A 21,076-nucleotide genomic window follows, 5' to 3' on the forward strand; every position below is an offset into this window, starting at 1 on the left:
TTTGAGAGATTGAGGCAGACAGAGAGCAAGAAAAAGAGAGAAATGCAGGCCGTGGGCTGCACACTGCAGAAAATGTCCATCATACAGGAGTACTCTGACTTTTTTGGGGGTACTATTGATCACCGCTGTCTGATGAGAAGAAGGGTACAAAAAACAAATGTGTCATTCTGGTTATTAGCTCTGTCTGCTGTGTTCTCACTAAAACTTTCTTTGACCAAGCATGATTGGAACACTCAATACCAGACTACACGGCTGGCTGCGACAGATATTCTTTGCAGTGTAACAACAGCACAGGAAATTGGCAAAGATTCACTCTCTCAACATTCATCCAATAGTCCTACTGAGACAATCTGCTAGTATAGTTACACTCTTACCCCCCCTCAGCCCCCATTCAACCCACACTGTACAGTGCAAACGTGTGCAACAGTATGCACAGCACGTGTGTGTGCATCAGGATTGTGTGTAGGTGTGTTTGTGCGAGGGTGGGTGCCTGTGTGTGGGAAACGGTGAGTTTTCGAGAAAATTTGAGTTACTTTTTCCTCTGTTTTGACAGATGTTTCGGTTTAAAAAACATTAAAAAATCAAAGAAAGAAAGAAGAGTTGGCAGTTCCAATCTCTGTGCCCAAGTACCAGTAAAAGTAAAAAAAATCACTGTAATGTCTAGAAAGGCTGAAAACAACTGTCTCCAGAGGTTTGACTGGAAAAAGCCAATTTCGTGAAAGCAGCTACTGAAAATAACATCGGCTGCTGTGTGAAAAGTTTCCCTGCAAAAAAATGACAAACAACAAACACACCTACGTAAATGACACGCATAAAGTTCAAAATAGGAAAATCTTAGTTGAGTGACATCCAAAGGCATCTGATGGAAATGATGTGCTGAAGGACTGTAAATGCAGCAAAAAGAGGGGAATAAACTCCTTTATGTCACTGAATCAGCCATTCCTCTGCTTCACTTTCCCTCCTGATGCAGGTGGGTTTAAGAAAACCAGATCACAGCATCTTGTCGGTAAACAAGAAGCATTCCTCAACCCGCCTGTTTGCAATAAACTCACCAGCACAACCCGATCTGCACCAGTTACTGTGTTTAGACAGTAGCGGATTTACCAGATCGACATCTGGAAGCATGCAGCACCTACAGTGGCACTAATGTGGGGCTGACAGCCTGTCTGGTAATAGGCTACATGATGTCAGTGGGATATTAATGGTAACAAATTGCTGTCAAGTGAAAGCTGTACAAGTTTTTATTTTAAATGAAGGAAACTGTCCTTCATATAGGCTTCGAAACAGGGTATAGCCAGGGGTTGTAAAACTCTTTCACATGTATATGTATGGCACTTTTTTGGCTTTACTTCCTGAAAACACTTTAGGAGACACTAACACACCATTAAGTTTAAATTACCTTTAGTTTGGTATAATATTTGTTATTATAATGAGCAGTAGAGTAGCAAGCCTCTGTAGCTGCTCTGTGTTAGTTACTATGAGACACCAATAATCAATTACTAATGGTCATTCTGGGGCTGACCCTAATATTGAGGACAAGCTGCAGTGTGCAATGTTGGCAGGCAGCTGTAAGCCTCTCCTCACTCTTCAGCACAGACTGTCACATCAATGCAGGAAATAGGTGTCGGAATTTGAATGCAGTTTGTGGGCTTTCAAAAAGGAGGAAGGAAATAGCGTGCAATATGTTTACATTAATAAATCGGGCCATGTCAGTAATTATTAGGTATCAGGCTTTCATTAAAGGAATAGTGTGTAAGATTTAGAGGGATTTAGTGGCATCTAGTGGTGAAGATGGCAGATTGCAATCAGCTGACACTTCTCCCAGTTAAAATTTCATAAACGTTTGTTCAGGAGGTTTTTACCAGGAGCCAATTTATCCGCAGAGGTAAAAACAAAATGCAAAACAAACACACCAGATGATTTAAACTGGTAAAGACACTGAAAGAAGCAGTTTCACATTACAAATCAGTGTTTCTCCGATGCTGTTCGGGATGTCAGAGACATGTCGCTACCCCAGCACCTGCTCATGAGTGCTCACCTATTTCCTCTGATAATTTCTAATTTCTGATCAGGGGGTTTTTACCAAGAGCTGGATTATCCCCAGAGAACCCAGGGATTGAAACCAGTAATAACACTTAAAAAAGCAGTTTCACATTTAAAAATCAGTGTTTTCCCAATGCTCGTCATAGAGGAACTTCTAACTATGGTGGCCAATGTGAAAATTTGAATGGCCCTATCTAGAGCCAGTGTTTGGTCAACAATTGGCAGTAATACTAGCAGTACCATAAACAAAATGCTTTTTAATTAAATGCAAATTTTAGATATCTGCAGTAAGAGTAGTATTCATTGTCAAGTTTGTGCAAAGAATATCAGAATATACCAGAATATCAGCTCTGCTCTGCACTCCACTTAATGTTGAGCTATTAATTCAGAGGAGCAGCTGAGGGTAATACAGGAGAAAGCAAATGTTGCATCAAGCAGTCATGTTTGCGCAGCTTCCCCCTGGAGAGATCAGACGCCTCCAACGGGAGTTACCTGCATCAGCCGGGTAGCAAAACAGCCATTAAGGCAGCCAACCAGCCAATCGGCCGCCGCTAAACACTGACAGGCCTGTTACACAAGAAATAAGCGACAGAGGATTATGCACACTGTCATTCTCTCCACATCGCACCAGTGGACCAGCTTTACACAACACACTGTGCTGGGCCCAGACTCAAAGACTGCGGGATGGGTTACTTAAAATGGAGACAACTCGCTCCTAGAGACACACAAAGAGAGCGTATTGTGGTTAACTCACATGCATTTGTATGAATCTAAGATAAGCAAATCAAGTAGTGCCGTGGGTTGAGCTATCAGAGAAAGAACAGGGATGGTGACAGTAATCAATATTGCAATTACATCCACTATGGTTTGAGATGTAATGAAAGGATCAGAACAAGCACTGTGTCAATACTGTAACTGTAATTATGAACCGAACTTGTGTCATACAGTACATACAAGAGATTGATTGTTGAAACAAGATGACAATGGGCCTTTATTGCAGATCAGACAGACTGTTATGTATCTGATATTGTTGGTACAGACTGTATTGTTAGATCCATCTCAATTGATGACATATTAATTGTAAGGTTAATCAATACCACACTTGTTGAATTTGAATTTTGAACTAGTCCCACTCTATTAATAGTGCAACTTAACATAATAACATATGAACATAGTAGTGTTGCATTTAAAGCTGTTTCAAGGGCTTTCCCAGTCTGACTGTTTGAAATTCCTCAAAAGGTTTAAATATGAAAAATGGCATTTTTAAAAATACTGAAATTTGGCACAAAATTCCCCACTGCTTCTTTTAATGAGTTGGCAGTACCAGCCTTCAAAAAAAATCCTAATTCATACAAGTATAGCACACACACCACCACCTCAGATCTATCTGGGACAATGATGCCTGTGGAGCCTGCTGTCCAGGTATTTAAACCTAAGCATACCAACTGCTTGCGGGACTCCAGGCTCAAACCTAGTTGTGAAAATCAATATGCATTTACAAGAAGTCATATTGGAGAATGTGCAGCAGGCAGCAGCAACCTGAAATAACCATGTCAGAGTGGTACAACCATAGCATCTGTAGCTTGGTGGTAATGTACAGATTAAGATGGTCTCAATGTGGTTTAGCTCAAAGTAACACATTAAATGACATGATGTTTTTTTAATTCCCCTTGTCAAGTCTTTTTCTAGATGAGGAGTCACGGCCATGTTTAGGCTGTGCCCCACCCGCGTCTCTGTTTTAGTATTAGATTAAGACTCCATAAATGGGTCGGATTTTTCTATGTGACTTATTGGGGTGTGTTTTTTAGGGAAGGCTGGCTTTTGTGACCATTCTTAAGACTATTAATTGGGTGATTCTATGGAGTTGGTCAGGTATAATCTGATGGGATTAGCGGCTATGCTCTTTAAATAGAGTTCTACGGCCAGGGATTAGATGATCACAGCCAGTCGGCCTCAAGAGCAACAGATTTTCATCTCTATGGTTTTAGTTTAAGGGGAAAAAAACGTCGAAGCAGGGTGATACGAAGGATTATGATGCAGTGTGTGGATGTCTGTATCCTCAACTGAAAACATCATGGAATACTGAAATGAAAGTTGCAAGGTTGCGAATAAAATTAAAGTCTACTCTGCAGGTCTCACATATTTTGTTTCTGAGCTGGTAATACTGGAAAACCTCCAGTCTTGGGATGTGTTTAACTGGGATGGTGTGTTGGGACTGGGGGTGGAGGGGGGGCATTACCAGGGGCCCCTACCTTCCTCCCCTCAACTATCCTCCTCACATCTGGATACAATGTGGGAACAGGGCACTGAGGCCAGGGGGGTAGCTGAAGGGAGGGTGTGAGTGTGCTGGGGGATTCTTTACAAAACATCAAGAGCCAATGGAAAAAGGTGGTGGTGGTGCTGCTGCTGGTGGATGTGGGGCGGTGGGGTTGTGTGTGTTGTGGTGGTAGTGGTGGTGGGAAGGTGGGGAGGGGGGTACTAAAAAGCTCCCTGTCTTTGGTCTCTTCTTCCCTGTGTAGTTGACTGCAAGGCCCCGAGCAATAGACAGATAGAGAGGCAGCTGGGAACTGAGGTAGGCAGGAAACATAATGTGGGAGCAGAAATCCAGACAAGGTAAAAATCTGGTGTTTCTCTGCTCCTAACAGGGTAAATACACAGTATATAACAAGCAATCACTCCAGGTTTAGAATGACATACATACACTACATACAGTTATTGTGTTCCACTTTCAATGTGAAACATTGGAATCAAAGAAACATCACTCACAATCAGGGTTTCTGCAGGGTTCACCAAATTAAATTTAAGATGTTTTCAAGCATCCTAAATACCACATCAAATCCAATTTAATGCCTGTTTCACGATCATGCTAGCCAAGAATGATGGAAAACCAGTAGGGATGATATGGCCTAGAATTATTTATTATCGGATCACATTTTTTTCAGTACTTTACAGCTGCACACAACAATAATTCCTGGTGATATAAGTAATCAAATTATGGGAAACGGGACCCTGGTAGGGAGCATAAAATGGATGGATGGATGGATGGATGGATGGATGGATTAACCAATGACAAATGATTCATCCATTTAAGTTAATTTACATTTTTGCTTAACCCTTGCCCATAGCATCCATGCACAATCCACTGTCACTACAATCCCACATTTATCTTACAGGTCCATAATGTCCTTCAACAGCCTGCAATCAGATACAACGACATTTCATAACTAACACTCTGTCAGACTTTGTGCACCTCAGTCTGTAACCAGACTGTGATGTGTAAAATTGGTGGACTTCCCCTTGAATATTATGTAAAACATCTAATATGTCAACCAGAAATGCCAACGTTAACAAAGCTACTTGCTTGAAAAAGCATAATGTCAAGTATCGCTCAAGGAAGTAATTGAGGGGAGAGTATTTGTGTTATTTCTGTCTGTAACAGCCGTTCTTTGTGAAACGTGTTTATATGAATATGATAGGGAGATAGAGGAATGAAAAATGAGGAAGAATGAGCTTGTACTTGTTTTTCCTTGCTGAAGAGAAACCCTCAGAATAGATGATAGATGCACACAGCATGCAACCTGTGCATTCATCTTGCGCTCACGCTTGGAGTGGAACTGTATCTCTGATCCACATGTGGATTTGGGGTGAGCTCATTAGCCCCTGGGCGACCCTCCTCCTGCTCTACCTCCTCCTCCTCACCTCTGTCCTCAGTGACCCTGAGGCATGCTTGACCCTGTCAGACCCCCTCTACTATTTCCTATACCCTGTTTCCTAACTCCTGTGCATTCGCTCCACCACAAAGTAGCATATTACTTACAAAAACAAAGCGAGTAAGACTGTAAGACTGTCGTAGTATCTCTGTCACAAGTCTTGCCCTAATTTGGAATTTCTAGCTCTTTCATCTGGCTCATAATAAAGCTTTTACATTGCACAAATATGGTCACTTGGTACCATTATTCATTCTTTTGACTCACTTTGAGACAGCCAACAGTTTCTGGAAGCAAAGGAGAAGTCAAACTGCCCCCTGTATTTCCATATGAGTGGGTCTGCACTACCTCTTTTTCTCACAGCAAAAGAACACAACAATAATGACATGCAGGCACGTCAATGACAGCCCTGTACCAAAAGTTCAGCTCATTCAAAAAGCAATGCAATCGCTTTTAGTCATAGTTATTTGAGAGCATGAATTTGTTGTATTTTTATGTTGTAATCCCATAATTGAGAAAAGTAACCATGTATGTCTCCTCTATAATGATCAGAAAAGCATTTTTGACAGAATTAAATCCAGACTTACATCCATCTGTACCCCCTCTCTCCCATACACACACACGTGCATGCACACAAACACTCGCTAAAGCGCATCGCGGCAAGGTTAGGCTGACATCAGCGACTAACGATCAGTTCCTCTGTGGGCTCAATGATTAGCTGCAGTAGCCTGGAGACTTTTCCAGCTTGTTTCCCTAAGTTGGTCAGACATGCAACATCACTGGCCTTCAATCTGCACTAACTACGTCTACTCTCTTCCATTCTCTCTGACTCCAAAAAGAGAAAAGACTTTTACAGACTAATTGATGATGCTAACAATGTGGTGAATGTGGGGCAGTTGAGGTGGACACCGTCTGGGGGAAGTTGTTTTCATACTCAAATGGAGTAACAACAGTAGTTCCTTGAGGGAGATTAGCGCGTGGGCGTGTGTGTGTGTTTGTGTGTAAATGGGTGGAGTAGGTAGCAGTAACATATTTGCATCAAAGTGAAACTGAAGTGAGGAAGACAGGTTGCAGATATCTTTAATGTGGTGATCCAACAAATTCCTGTTTTTTCCTTTAGTTTACAACTGAAGTTCTCATTACTCCCTACTCTGATGTTTCTGCTCCCTACTTCCCAGAAGTCACTTCTCAATCATATCTTGCACTATTCTGTTCGAGCTCCCATGGGTGACACTCCTTACTTTGTCTGCATAGCCACACTGGCCATCACCACCTATGCTAACCACTTCTTCTCTTTATTCTCAAACAGCTGCAACAAGGCATGACTTCCTGAGCATGTGAGCATTTTTTCTTAGGAGAGAACCACAAAAATGTATCATTTTAGAACTACTGAATGTTTGCAGACTTTTTCATTCCCATTAGGAGTGTGTTTATTAACTGGAACAGACCGGTGTGAATGCTAAAAAGGAGCCTCTCTGCTTCGGAAACAGTTCACCCAACCCCCACCCACCCTTAATGCCCTCTGGGCTGCTGTGAGTTTGGATTAAGTTTGGGTGCCATGTCCCCTCCCTACTGAGCCCAGCCGTCATCCCTGCAAAACATACATGGGGAGTTTGTGTGCCATCGAGTGGTGCATCAAAAAGAAGGCCACAGTCTTGCAGATAAATAGACTAGATTGATAAGGTAGAAAGAAAGCAAAGGCAAGAAAGGCTGGGCTTACAGATGATAAGGGAATGTGATGCGTAAGATATATCAAAATACGCTTAACCGGATAAATATTACAACTCATCAGAGTGCTTTCTATGATCCTAGTTAAAAGATTTATACAGACTGAAACATCCATTTTGTAAAATAAAGGGTGAATCAATGCTAAAAGGTGTTCATATAACAGAATTGACATTATCCTTTTTAAACTCCCATTTTAATGCTTTCTAATTAAGGTATGAGTGCATGTGTGTGCCTGTGGTGTGTGTGTGTAAAGCAGTGGATCAATAATGGTAGTCTACTATGGTGACATCTGGGCTGGACAAAGAGTGCTGTTCCTTCCCCCGGCAGCTCTCCCCTTCTCTCTCTCCCTCTGCCTCTCAATCCCTGATCACAGCCACGTGGTTCTCTGGGCTATTTCTCCCAGCTAAGCTTATTTCTCTTCTTTAATCCCACAGCAATCACAGCAACAATGCCAAGCATCGGTTAACAGACGCAGGCAAAAATCTATTAACTATGATCACTATGTCAGCTCCAACCTGATAAGCACTGCTAATGAATCCTGCACATTCAGCTCAGCACCGTGTGTTCGTGATTGTTATTTCATTGGATCATCAATAATGTGTAAGATGGAAAATCAACATGAGTGCCAGTGATGGATAATGCGGCTTGTAATGTAGTGAATGGGCATCCATTTGGTCAGAAGTGAAATTCTACTTTCTGTGACAAAAAAAAAACACAACACATCCCATTCAATTCATCTGATGGGATCAGGAGGAGCTCTGAGGCTGCTTGCATCACTGCAGGCCCAGGCTGCTGCGAGTGTCCTCACTTAATGCAAACAGAGTTGTACTGATAAATGGGGTCGATACCCATCCCTGATTATCAGATCATCAGCCACTCAGTGTGGTCCACCTCTCATTTAAATGATGCTTCCAGCCTTTGCACTGAAAATGAAATTATTATCTACTGGTGCATTTTCTAGTAGTAGTGATAGTAACAGTCTGACCATGCAAAGTAGTCAAAAAACAAATATTGTATATATGAGATAAAGAGAAAAAAGCTTCATGCACAAACACAAAAAGTCATGACACACAATAATTTAGCACAGTTGCCAATTTTGGTATCTGTTACACATCAAATATTTTATTAATTGACACTTTTTAAGTATTTTTAGTTCGGGTAAAAGGAGCAGTGTGTGGCTGAAACTTCTCCTGCTTAGGATTCATCAATGTTCATTGTTCAGGAGGTTTTTACTGGGAGCTGAATTATCTGTAGAGATCTCTTCCTCTCCAGAACAAATGAACCTAATGATTGAAACTGCCAAAAAAGCACTTTATAAAGCAGTTCCACATTAAAAAAAATCGGTGTTTTTCCAAGGCTGCTCTTCGCGGAGGAGTGGCTAGGGTGGCTGATGCAAAAACATAAAAACACAAAAACACAAATGGCCCTATCTAGAGCCAGAGTTTAGTTTGTTCGTTCTGGGCTACTGTAGAAACATGGCAGTGCAACATGGCGTACTCTGTAGATGAGGACCTGCTCCCTATGGAGACAGGACTGGCCTATTCTAGAGTACCTAAATGTTCAGGTGCTTATACACTAAAGAAAACAAACCTATTATATTATATTTCTGCGAATATATCACCCTGGACTTTTAAGATACAATATTCCAATTAGAGAAAAACATGTTTGGCTAAGTACTTACTCTAAAATACATTTATTTCTTCTTTCATTACTAAAACAGCCAGGACTAGTGATCTCAACATTGAATGTGCCCTTTGTTCTTACTTCAACATTTAGTGTCAACTTTATTTCATGTAAGCTCTATTTACACTAATAAGTGTGTTGTCACTCACTGTTTGCATTAAACTGCCGATGATAAACAATGGAAAATATGGTGATGTATTTAAAATGTCGCCTTTTGCAATGTTTATTGAGGAAAAAAAAAAGCCTACAACTAATTAGCGTGGGTTGTTTCCACACCCACATTCAGCTGTTGTTCCTTTGGGTAATGACAGGGGCTGTATAAATAACAGTCATCTTTTTATCTGTTATTCAAAAACATCAGTATGAGGCTACATTAAGTGATTACAGTGAACAAAATTAAGTTTTCCTTACCTTAACCGACTTCAATTTCTGAACATCTCCTCCTTTATGCTAATAGACTGTTTATACATTTGTCTTTTAGAGGATTTTTCATTGTCTGTTTTGTCTGCTTTCAGCACAGTAGTAGTCTGTGACTGCAGTGACAGCCACATTTCCAAACTTGATAAACTGCCCCAGATATATCTATATTCACACGCTGTTATATGTATACTGTTTTCTATTCTGTCTGCATAGCGCTCTAATGATCAACTAGTCTGAAAATATCCTCATAGTATGGCTTTAACAGGGGAGTAGTTGAGTCCCACGATGGCATGCTCTATCAGAGGGGTTTTCCGCCACTTCTGGTGAAAATAAACAACAAATTTTTCTCATGGTGGTAAGTATGATGATAACAATCTTCGCATGAAATCTCAACTATTGGCAGCTGTCAGGAAAAAGTACCAAAACTTATGCAACACCAATGCCACGTTCCTCTCCCCCCTCCCCATCAGCATGGGCCAAGGCTAAAAGGGCCCTGAACCCCGCCTCCACCTCCCCTACCCCCCACCAAGTCTGACCCTGCTCCTATCTTAATCCTCCGATTACTACATCATTTTCTTCAGGTCTAATTTAGACAGCTATCAGGCCTCACAGCTCACTACCTGGACAGTGCTTCTGGGCTTGGCAGAGCCTCTATTGATCCTTATGGGTGGGGAGGATGAAAGTGTGACCCAAATAAAAGGATTAACTACCCACCTGTTAGCAAAGTTGCATGAAAATTGAGCTACCAAGAATGTTTTAGTGATTACTAAATGGACATATACATGTATTGAACATGTGTAGGATGACAGTAGCAGGGAATGTAAATTCCTTGTGATTATCCTAGGCAGTAAGCAATATGTTTCCCATGGAGGGCTCATTTATAATTTAATCCAGGAGCTTGGTGTTTCTAGGCTAACACAGAGAGATTGCCCTTTCAGAGTGGAAACCCCCACCATGCAGCAGGGAATCAATGCCGTTACCACAGAACAGACACTAGACTCCATAGTATTTCCATTTTTTGTTTCATAGCCCAAAAAAGGAACAGCTGTTGAAATGGGTTTGCACTTGTTGTTTGCTGCCTCTCTCCATAATCCAACCTCAATATGCCACAGAAAGTTATTTAAGCCTGCAAAGGCAGTTACATCTTTACTTTCATGTAGAAAGGATTGATATGATCTAAGAAGAGATGAGATAAGGAACAAAAAGAACAGGACTCTCAGCCTGACTGACTCAGTGTCTGTTTTGTGACTTGATGTCTTCGCTTTTGTTCATATTCATTCTCATTCAGAGCCACCCAACATTAACATGGGCGGTTTGGATAGAGATGAAGAAGTCAAGAGTCAGAGCAGGGTAGCAACTACACTCTAAAAAGGACTGAATGGATTTGATCTATGACATAAGTATGCAACTAACTCGCTCTGGATCTCCTCCAGACATGAATTCCACAAGGTGCTGGAAACCACCCACAGAGACCTCAGTCCATGCTAACACTTGTCAGTACTACATTACAAAAAACAGGAGATCTACACACTTAAGCCACTCCCATTAACCAGAACAGTACAGAGATACTAACTAGGAGATGCACCTGCAGGAGTAAATATAAACCTGTTGAAAAAACAAGAGAAAAAGATTATTTTGCCGACCCTGATCACAAGCCCAGTACTATTCTTGAACCTGCATTTCGGGATCTCTTGGCCACTTAGGGGCAGCAGAAACAAGCTGTAACGACAATATTGACATACTGTAGTATTAGGCTGCATTCACACTAAATATGGCGCTGCAGCAATTAGCCGCAGGGTTGTGCGGTACTTTGGGAGCGCCACTTAAAAGGCCCATTTGTGGGAGTGTGGAGGGTGGAGAGAAAGCCAATCTCCCCATCTCAGCAACAGAGTATTTGTCTTCAGTCAGTTTGTTTATCTTGGCTTACAAGATCTGTAGGATTCCTTTTGATTATAATTACTGTAGTATTTCTACTGCCACAAAAGACAAACACATACCAACAAAGCAAGCGCTCTCCTTTGAAGGATGGTACATACAAGCCATTATGCTGCTTCACTGTTCTGTATAAAAGGTACAATAATTACAAAATGGGGGGACAGCATTGTCTCACCTTTAAGGTAGCACTGGAGATAGTAACAGTGCCAAAACAAGGCCTGTATAAAAGAGACAACCAGCAGGAAGCGACCATGGGCGGAACAGGTGTGACGTTTTATGACGTGTTATACGTGCTATCCACCGTGGAAGATTTAAAAACTGCGTGATAGCAGTTAGCAGCTAACTAAAAGAAGAAGAACAGCCGCTGAAAATGTCCACACATTGGGAAAACAAGGTCCAGGAGCTCCTTCCCCTCCAAGGAGAGAACGAGGTCAGCCGCCATATAACAGGGATGGTAAACGATTTGTTATTGCCATGTTGATGCCATTGTTATTGTTTACAAAGCACTGCTGACATGCATGTTATATGTCAAACTAGGGGCCGAGGCTGTTGTGTTACATGCCGGCGTCACGCCTCTTTTGCTATTTTTAGAATTTCTTTGCTGGAAAAACGAAACAGTGAAGTTGCACGGCAGAGAAACCAAAACAATAGCCTGAAAATCGCCATAGGTCTCTGTGGAACTGAGGGGAACTGCAAAGCTGGGTGATTGTTTCCTGTGCATTCACCACTTTGAGCAACACGTTCCATGTTACACACAGTAATCTGATCCATTTTTGATATTTATTTTTATTATAGCAGCTTTAATATTAACTGCTGAGTCAGGCAAAATGAGCAGAACCACCAACTTATATCAATTAGTTAAGAAAAGGTTAAAGAAAAAAAAAGTTTGCCCCAAATATAGCTCAGTGATATTACCTAAAAAATCTCCTATAACAGAGTCTTTATAGTGCTGAATCCCCCCTCTCAGTTGGTGAAGGTAAATGACTATGTCCATGGTGAAAAGGCACAAGGCAGTAATGAGTAATGAAAACAGCCGAGTTAGTGCTGCCATTCAGTAAAGGGCCTGCTGCTGTGGAATGTGAGGCACCATTCATTCACATGGGTTAAAAATGCATTTCTGCCACCACAAAGCCCTGCCTTGTCCTCATTGTTTCTCACCACACCAATAAAACACTTCCACATTCTGAAGGGAGAAGACAAAAAAAAATTAAATTGCTAATTTTACTCCTACAGATACAGGAAAAAGGGGGGGTGGGGGGTGTGCGAGGGGTGGTTGAACTTTGAAAAAAAAAAAAAAAAGAAGAAAGGTCTTTGGAGGAGATAAACAGTCATGGCAGAGTTGAAAGTTTGATCACGATAAGCGCGGAGATGGAAAAGTAAGCACACGAGCTGCTTACAAAAGACAAACAAAAAGTCCTATTGACAAAAGCCCAATGTATGCGGCAGTTATTCAGCGTATGAAAGGAGACACAAGGGTGGAAGGCAATCAAATACAAAAAGCTTCGCTCGAGTCATGTGTGAGCTCTCGAGGGATCTGTTGGTGAATATGAGGCATCTGCGACAGGCTCTATTAAAAAAAAATATCCCATTCTGCAACTGCGGCAGGAGCTTGATCCAACATGAATCACATTTGTTAAAGTCAACTGATAGCCACAGCATGTCACATTTAAACACAGGCCTAGTCCTCTTTTGCTTCGCTTGACAATGCTCAACAAGTGATCTCAGATAGTGTTTGGACACTTGTATGACATAATCATCTAAGAAAAAAAATACACCCACACTGTGGCTTTCCCTTAAGCACATGTGAAAAAAACAAGCATGACCTAAAGTCTGTCAGCCATGAAGAATTTGCCTATGATTTCCCAAAAGCCTCACACACACACTAAATGTGTTTACCTTCAAATCTATTCTTCTATTCACGGGTTGGAGAACAGGTGGCGCTCTTAAGGACTATTTATTATCCAACAGTCAATTTGGGGAAGTTGGATCATTTATTGTTGTGCAGTGTTGCATTCGCTGGAATATCCACAGAGTGGGAGCAGCAGGCTGTGGAAGAAATGTTTAACATAATGTCTGAAATCTGACATAGGGGAGACAATGTAATCCTGTCTGCAAAACAACACTCTGTCTCTTCCTCCCTCCCTCCCCACCTCCCTCCCCTCTCTATCTCTCTTTCTCTTTCTGTATGCGACCTTACACACAAGAAAACACTGTATCTTTACACAACTGGGGAGAAAGACAGAGCACCACAGAAAGACAATATCAAAGGAGAGGGTGGAGAAATGCTGTCAAGTACAGAAAGCTCACAGCTGATGATCCCAAGCTCACTGTGAGTTTGTAAAAAGATCATTACTGGAATACTACAGAGTACAATGTTCATATCACCAAGTTAAAAAAAAACACCAAACTCAGTGCACACAACAGGAATATCATAGTGTGTGTGTGTGTGTGTGTGTGTGTGTGTGTGTGTCAGTCTACTATCTGAAGCCAAAATCCCAACAACACCAGATAACACAATGCCCAAGTTTCTCTCAGCGTCATTTGAATACCTTAAATTATAAACAACATGAATGTGAGCGTGCTTTGACACAGGTGCGCGCGCCCGTACATGCACGCGCCCACTGTCTTCTCTCTCTCTCTCTCTCTCTCTCTCTCTCTCTCTCTCTCTCTCTCTGTATTGCAAACTCTGCTTTTACATAACTATCTCCTCTGATACTCCAGCCTGCCCCTGAGGGAGGATCCCCATGACAATCCCATAATATACCTATAATAGGTATCTTTAATGTTTAACAGCTTTTATTGTGACCTTTATGGATTTCTGCTGCTATTATCACCTATGGCATGGCTATTAATTCCACTCCTGCTGCTGCTTTGGAAGTTTAAAGCGCTCTTGTGATACTTTATAACACTGTTACGTCGGCTGTAATATCAATATCAAACTCCTTTGAAGAACTTCACCCTTCCTAAATTTGCCATATGATTGCTCTTTGTGCGCAAGGTTCCACTCTGTTATCAAACATTCCTCAAAATGACCCTTATCTCCAGTGTAGCACATCCACTTCTGCTGCCCGTTTTTTGTAATCAGTCCTCTTTAACACTCTTAAAGGAAAGCACTGGGTTAAAAAGCAAAGAGTGTGTACTAATAGCCAAAGCTCGCGCTACAGCAGCAGCAGCCCGATGAACGCACCCTCAAAATAACAAACAATGATAATTATATACAGTCACTTCCTTACCAGTTAAAGCACCGCTGAGCTCAAACACACACTCACAGTAGAAAAAAAGAAGGACCGGTGCAGCTCTCCAAAAAAAGCAAATATAAAGAGTCCAGATCCGGCACAGATAAGAGGAGACACACTGTATCTTCCAGTGCGGCGACTGACAACAGCGACCCGGGGTTCAACTCTGGGAGAAAACAGTGCTGAATTATTATGATGTGTGGTGAATTCCTCTCTCCTTGTGTTAGACAACAGTACAGGTTCCTCTCTCTCTCTCTCTCTCTCTCTCTCTCTCTCCCTCTCTCTGCTCCCCGCGCTGCTTCTCTGTGTCTCTCGCTCCTGTCTCTTGACGTTTCACTGGCGCTGCCTTCAGGTGTTGTCGGAAATGTCGCGACTCGGGGAGGAAAACTGGCAAACGGTGGGAATTCCGGGGTAAATCCAGTATGGTGATTAGCTTATTATCTCTATCAACACAATATTTGCGTACAGCTATCTATAATTAATATTTGATATAGCCTACCTATCTTATGTGTCTTGAATCAGGGGTCCAAGATGAGGGCATTGCATTGTGGGATACTAGGCGTGTTAATAATATGCTATTGTGAAAGAAGTATTCAAATTTAACTTAAGTAATAGTACAAAATTATTAGCATAAACATGAAAGTTAAAGTACTAGTTCTGCATAATGGCTCATTTCAGACTTATATATATGATATTATTGGATTATAATACTGGTGCATTCATGTGTACAACACTTTAATGTTGCAGCAAGTAAATGTGGAGCTTTTAATTTTTTTTTTTTTTAAATTTTATATACTAGGGGAAATCAATTTTTTCATGCTGTTGTCAATGCTGGGTTGTTTAACCTATAATAATATATCACACTTTATTAGTTGACTCATATTTTATATTAATAATCTAAATCTACAAAGTGATCAATAAATGTGGTGGAGTAAAAAGTACAATATTGGCCTCCAAAATGCAGGGACGTAGAAGTATAAAGTAGCATAAAGCTTAACTAATAAAATAGTTTTGCCTTAAAATCATACTTGAGTAAATGTACTTCCTCAATTACTCAACTGGGCGGTCAAAAGAAAATTAATCAGCAAATTTATTTTGATGAGCAAATAATTGATTATTAATGAACATTTCCTGCTTCCAAATTCTACAAGTTGTCATATTGTGGAATATGATTTTTGGACTTTTGGTCAGAGAAAACAATGACAAACTGTAGAAATGTCCTCTTTTAATATTTAAAGTAGATTAATCAATAAAAGTTGAAAAAAACAATCAATAGATCATCTAGAAATAATATGTTGATTTAGATTAGAATGTAATATTTTGTTTGCATATAATGCATATTAATTTAGTGAAGTCTGACTTTTTCCAGGGATATTGATTGGGACCTGTGCCCACTCCATTTCCCATGATTCCCTCATCTATTTAAAGGAAGTGCCCTGAGACGGCTCACATACATGGTCTTGTGATAAAACACATGTGACCATCCGACATCCCTAAAGTCACATCAGAGAGTGCGGCTCCCTTTCCTGTCTCAGATAAAGAACGCACTTCTGATCAAACTCCTGCGATTCAATCATATAAATATCGGAGCTTATGGGAGCACCTGAACGCAGCACGAATGGAAAGAAGCCCTGTGTGTGTGTGTGTGTGTGTGAGAGAGAGAGAGAGAAACACCGAGGACAAGATCGAGGGCGAGAGAAAAAAAGGAGAAGCAGAAAAGTTTGTCCCCGCGGTGTAGTCCTTGTCACCAAACCTCAGTCCACACACAGAGGTCACACCATTTCACCACGTCTGTCTCATGTATGTCTCCATCGCTTCCTATCAGCGGGATCAGCTGCTGTGTTCATGTGCGTGTGTGTTTATCTAAAGTGTCCACAGAAGAGAAGAGGCGACGTTGAACAATTGTCCCCAGCTCACCAGCACTCCCTCCACCATGCATGCGCACTGGGCTCCGTGCGTAAAAAGACGTGTGTTTTTGGCACGGGGGGGGGGGGGGGGGGTTTGATAGCACTATCTGTAATCGGGCTCACTTTTGCCCACATACCCTCATTATGGTACACTCACCTGTACGTACACGTCCTATAGTGGAGTTAAAGAGAGCGCAGAACACGTCATTAATTCGGATTGTCTTGCACGAGCCCCCCCCCCGCGCAGCTTAGTCCCATTGTGTCCCTCTGCCATGACAGCAGGCTCACATCCTGTAGGTGCATCATCATTTGAGGGGGGGGAAAAGTTACATGCACAGACCCCCCCACCCACTCACCACCCCATCACACACACACACGACCCCCCCCCCCCCCCCCCCCCTCCCCTTACTCCTCCCTCGCCACATGTTTCCGCACCCCCCCTCCCCAAACACACACACCGCATGCAGATGAGTTGTGAGAGCTTGAATTGGCGCAGAGATTGAAAGAAGAAGAAGAAGAAGAAATGCGACACAGCAGAGATCTTCCAGCGGTTTCAGATCCTCATATTAAATACATGAAGAGCAGTTCCGGCTGCTGGCACCTGTGCCTTGCTCAGTGGCAGTTGTGCCATGTCTATTATGTAGGACACGTCTTCCTAATATGGATACACCCCCCCTTCACCCCTCCCTAACGTCCACCTCCACCCTGTGTGTCTGTCTCCGAAACAATCTTTCAAATAATAAAAAAAAAGAAAATATCCATCCATCTTCTAGATATCCCTGCATTGTGCCATTTCTTTTTTTATCCCTCTCACACTTTTATTGTTACCACAAATCTGTCTGTCCGATGCTGCGGTGATAGAGTGTGTGTCCAAAAAAAAAAAAAATTACTCAAGGAAGAGATGAGTGTGTAGCCTATGGTGAGCTGGTGGAAAGTTTGCTTAACCTCAGGAAGCATTACGACTCCGGCCATTCTCAGTTTATTCCCACATTTCTTGTTAGAATAACTCACTTTAGGCATCTTTTTAAAGCCTGACATTAAGTCCAGCGACTCACATTTATCTCAAGTATCATTAAACTGCTGCAACTTCTAAAACGCCTGTAGAAAGTGGGAATTATAAATGATTATTCCACACACTTCTCGCTCTTGTGCCTTGAGATGATCACCGTCAGGAGGTCATACGAGATTTTTTTCCTCTTCTTTAATCAACCACTACACCCTTGCCTGCATGTAACCTATTTATAAATCAAGATCCGACAACCGCCTTCCACCTCCAGCCCATTCACAGCCCGGGAGGTGGTCCGCTGCTACGCTTCGTATAGAGAGGAGGAAATGTGCGTACCTGCTTTATCCAAAAGAATAATCCAGGGTGACTTCAAGAAGCGCAGACAATCCAAAAGGTGAAAGCATGCTCTTTGCAGTGTATGCTGAAGTGCATGATTGAGTAGGGCGAGTCCATTCTGTCCCGCGGGGGTGGACAGAGATTCCTCGCGGCGATTATTTCCATATCTTTAATACGTTTCGCGTTGAAATTAAACACACACACTCACATGTTTGATTTCAACCACAGCAACCACCGTGGTAAAAATGCTACCTTCTTGTCCCCGTGCGTGTTTCCTTAATTTCCTGACACCCCTTTTCCGTGGCTGAATGGTTTCTCCCGCATTAAATGGAACTATCTGCTATTGTCTCATCAGCGAAAAGTTGTTGATACTGCCAGGGACTCAAAAAAGTGTGTTAAGAGTGTGAGGGTGTCCACCATGTCGATTTTTGGTGATATTTTAAATCATGTAAAGGCAAAGCTGAAGGATAACGTCATAGATGTTGATGTCATTTAAAGCAGTGTCATTATAAAGATAGCTGAGGAGTCATCCTCCTTGAGCCACCCTGTTGCAACACCCAGGCAGCTGCTTGTGAGGGGGAAATATTTTAAGTGGAAATGCAGTGTAACATTACCTCATTGTAATGAGCAGAATCCCAATAACATATTACTAAATTAAACTCTAAATAACTTGATTATATATAAATATGAAACACACATAAATCCATTGTTACATTACTCAACCATCATATTACCATCCTGTGCCATCAAGACACTGATTTTAAAGCTGAAAAGCCCTGAAAGAAAATGAAACTGCATTCAAACAATGTACATTTGTCCTACTTTTACAGGCAGTTTCCCCTGTTTTTGATACCGTCCGTCGGAATGCATGACCACAGTCTCACTATATTTTCAGTCGAGCAGGTTTTCAATCCTGTTCCACACACACACACACACACACACACACACACACACACACACTCTTGACAATGCCAAACAAAATAACAGCAACAACAACCCAAGGACAATCCATGCTTGAAAGTTAATCGCATAATAACTGCAACATTGTAACAATACACATGTTGCTGCCAGTTGTAGCTCTAATAAAACATCATTTTGTGCTCCAGAAAAAGTTAGTTGATTAATAAGGTTCTGTGTTACATAAGATGAGTAAATGCCAGACAAAAAGAGAGTTAAAGTGAACTCCCTTGCAGGACTGGAATATCTGGAAAATCGTGGAAAATAAACATGATAACTCAGTGATGCAAAAATGTTTGAGCAACTGTGGTTATTCAGCCAGTAAATCTGATTTAATCTAATTATGGATCAGTGTCTTTTGCAACACTTTTAATTTGTCATAATCTACATATAACATCTCCAAAATGTATACATTTTCCAGGCATTAAGAGCAGATTTTTTTCAACACTGCTGTTAAGATGCACTCCAGCTTATTGTCTGTTGAAGTCATGTGTAATAACTGTCACTCCATGGCGTTGCTGTGGGTGTTGCGCAGAGGTCAGGCTTGTTTGCTCAGCATGCGTGCAGTGAGAGGGAGCCATGTTGCTGACTGGTGATGTGCCAGTGAGTTAAGACACACAGGCATCTTATCAGCGAAGAGCCCTTGAATTGTAACGGCAGTGCTTTAAACATGCAGCCCCCGGAGCTCCACGGGGGCTCCCTTAGCATTTGCACACGTATACTGAAGACACACAAACACAGACCTACACACTGACCAATGAGTATCATGTAAGCCCTAAAATGCATCGCTGCTTCCTCAAATATCTGCTGATATCCAAACACATCTGTATGTGTGCATACATGCCCGTGCAGATGAGCGTACAAGACTGTTAAGTAAGTCATTATGTCCTTGATGACACATGATCTGCTCAGCTGTACACACACATAAAAACACACTAGTAGCCCCTCCAGCACACAGACACACACCCATATCTACTAAAATGCAGCCCTGCATTCTTGAAATGTGATCTGCTCACGCACGCACACACCCACACCCGTGCACATGCATGTGGACTTCCTCACACACACACACACAAACACACACATACACACACACACACACACACACACACACACACATTAAGATATATGTTTAACATGGCTACTTAAGGATGTTATTCCACGCTTTGACAGATGTGACACTCCCATGCACGCACACACACACACCCACACACACACACACACACACACACTCCTTTTACAACTGACGCTCCTTATTACATGCATGGAAAGAAAATCTCTTCTCACACCCATGAATGTAATAACAAACACACAGCACATTAACGGTACGTCGTTACAACACAATGAACAGAGCCTCCCAGCTCTCTCTCTCTCTCTCTCTCTCTCTCTCTCTTTCTCCCTCTCTCTCCCCGTAGTGTGTGAGTCACTGTTCAGATACTTCCTGTTATAAGAGAGCAGTCTTTAAAACAGCCTCTCTCTCTCTCTCTCTCGCTCTCTCTCTCTCTCTCTCTCTCTCTCTCTCTCTCTCTTTCTCTCCACTCCTGCTTTCCAAGTCAGAGGGAATGTCAGGCCAAACACACACCAAGGTGTCCTCTCCCCTCTCTCTTTTTTTACTCCCTCTCTCTTTTCTCTCTGAGCCATTCGGCAGAGAAGCCTCCCTGTCTTTCATCAAACGCCCTTCAGTCTGCAGGGTCAGCCACTCAGCATTTTAAAACATACCTCAGTGAACCCTCACCTTTAAAAACCTACTGTACCAGCTGTGCAGACGCACACTACAATGCATGCATGCATTTTGCACACTATTGCATGCACAGCTGCTCGTTGGTGCGTGGCAGACACAAACGCACACCTCGGGGCGGCTCTTATTATAGCTGCCCGTGATATCAAATGCAAGGATGTGCATTGTTGTAACGGCAGCACTGATTTACATTACGGGATGTGGTGTGTGTGCATGTTAGACCACAGGTTGAATTGCACTTAATAAAAGAAGAAAAATAAGTTACTTGAAAATTGCTGCTGAGTTAGAAGTACATATGGGTTTGTAGGTTTTATACATGTGGATATGCGGGTGAATGTAGATGTGTATGTATAAAGATGTGTTAGACCTGTGCAGGAGGA

The 21,076-nt window shown here is 41.9% G+C and overlaps 1 protein-coding gene across 3 annotated transcripts in view; it reads right to left on the bottom strand.

Moving 5' to 3' along the window:
* The window catches only part of LOC117266042 (zinc finger protein 516-like), a 56,979-nt gene extending 38,899 nt beyond the window's left edge, over positions 1–18,080 (bottom strand). For 2 of the 3 annotated variants that reach the window (XM_033640973.2, XM_033640976.2), the window contains exon 1: positions 18,002–18,080. The gene's annotated coding sequence lies outside the window, so the exon portion shown is untranslated. Of the gene's footprint in view, positions 1–14,749; positions 15,053–18,001 lie in introns of those variants that run through there. The other variant, XM_033640974.2, reaches the window with a different exon arrangement.
* Between the last annotated feature and the right edge of the window lie 2,996 nt (positions 18,081–21,076).

This window comes from Epinephelus lanceolatus, chromosome 10 (assembly GCF_041903045.1).
Source record: "Epinephelus lanceolatus isolate andai-2023 chromosome 10, ASM4190304v1, whole genome shotgun sequence".
Lineage (NCBI taxonomy): Eukaryota > Metazoa > Chordata > Actinopteri > Perciformes > Serranidae > Epinephelus > Epinephelus lanceolatus.